The sequence below is a fragment of the Mustela nigripes genome, chromosome 3, assembly GCF_022355385.1.
Source record: "Mustela nigripes isolate SB6536 chromosome 3, MUSNIG.SB6536, whole genome shotgun sequence".
In the NCBI taxonomy this organism is placed as follows: Eukaryota; Metazoa; Chordata; class Mammalia; order Carnivora; family Mustelidae; genus Mustela; species Mustela nigripes.
Genome location: NC_081559.1, coordinates 36,082,302 through 36,083,741, shown reverse-complemented (window position 1 = coordinate 36,083,741; position 1,440 = coordinate 36,082,302). Strand labels below are relative to the sequence as shown.

At 49.1% G+C, this 1,440-nt stretch overlaps 1 non-coding gene across 1 annotated transcript; it reads right to left on the bottom strand.

Moving 5' to 3' along the window:
• Nucleotides 1-907: 907 nt before the first annotated feature.
• LOC132014823 (small nucleolar RNA U89) lies at nucleotides 908-1,164 on the bottom strand. The gene has a single exon (XR_009403458.1). It is a non-coding gene; the product is annotated as a small nucleolar RNA U89 (small nucleolar RNA).
• Nucleotides 1,165-1,440: the final 276 nt, after the last annotated feature.

Below are 1,440 nucleotides of genomic sequence, written 5' to 3'. Positions count from 1 at the left end.
CGCATCAGGCTCTCTGCTCAGCAGGGAGCCTGCTCCCCTCTTTTCTCTGCCTGCCTCTCTGCCTACTTGTGATCTCTCTCTGTCAAATAAATAAATGAAATCTTTAAAAAAAAAAAAAAAAAGAATTCCTGGGGGACGCCTGGGTGGCTCGGTTGGTTAAGCGGCTGCCTTGGGCTCAGGTCATGATCCCAGCGTCCTGGGATCGAGTCCCGCATCGGGCTCCTTGCTCTGCAGGGAGCCTGCTTCTCCCTCTGCCACTCTGTCTGCCTGTGCTCACTCTCTCTCTCTCTCTCTGACAAATAAATAAATAAAATCTTTAAAAAAAAAAATAGAATTCCTGGGATGGTGTCTATTGCCTCCCAACCTAGAAGGAGGAACCAATACGACAGGGAATCAGTCAGAAATCACACGTCCCAACACCTCTGGCAGACACAGGGAGGAGCAAAGTCGTGCCCCTGGGAAATTGGCCAAGACTTGTTCATCCAAGAAGGGGTAGGATGACAGATACAGAAGAGACTGTCGCATGATATTGGGGGTAGGATAAGATGTGCTGCACCCCAAGCAGGGTCCTCAAAAATCAGGGAGAGAAAAAGATCTACTTCTTCTCTGGGAATGGGGTTCCTGGTCACCAGGCTCATTTCTTATCCTTGATGAGTCTGTCACTGCCCTTAGTAAAACTTTCATCCTGCAGATTTCAAGACAAAGTTGTCATCAGTGAGAGAGCTAAGTTTCTGTGATGTGGCAATCCTCCTGGAGATGTTCTGGGCTGCCTGGATCTTGTGCAATTTGATATAGCCAGGGTTCTTGCTCAGAGCTCCTCCGACGTGAGCAGGTTGGGATATGGGTTCATACAAAGCCCATTTTGAACCCCAGCCCCGTCCTTTACTACTCCAGCACTTCTCTTTGCTGTCAGATCCAAGGCTGCACTCAGATGGCTCCTGCCTCTTCCCACTTTGTTCCCCACCGGTGGGACCCTCCCGCAGGCGGCTGCCAGGAACCAGAGGCAAGGCCAGCAGTGCTATTGACCTGCCTTACAGAGAGCGGCGGGCGTCAGGCACCTGGCTAAGCAAATAGACTTTTTAATGGGGTACTTTCTGGAAGGGCTTTTTGCTTTTTTATTGGGTCAAAAAGAGGAATTCTGGGGCGCCTGGGTGGCTCAGTTGGTTAAAGCCTCTGCCTTCGGCTCAGGTCATGATCCCAGAGTCCTGGGGTGGAGCCCCACATCGGGCTCTCTGCTCGGCAGGGAGCCTGCTTCCCTTCCTCTCTCTCTGCCTGCCTCTCTGCCTACTTATGATCTCTGTCTGTCAAATGAATAAATTTTTAAAAATCTTTTAAAAAATAAGAAAAAAACAAACAAACAAACAAAAAAGAGGAATTCTGAAGAGATGAGAGTCAGTGAGTAGTTGGGTATCTGTGGTATCACAGGGAGTTTCTTTTTAA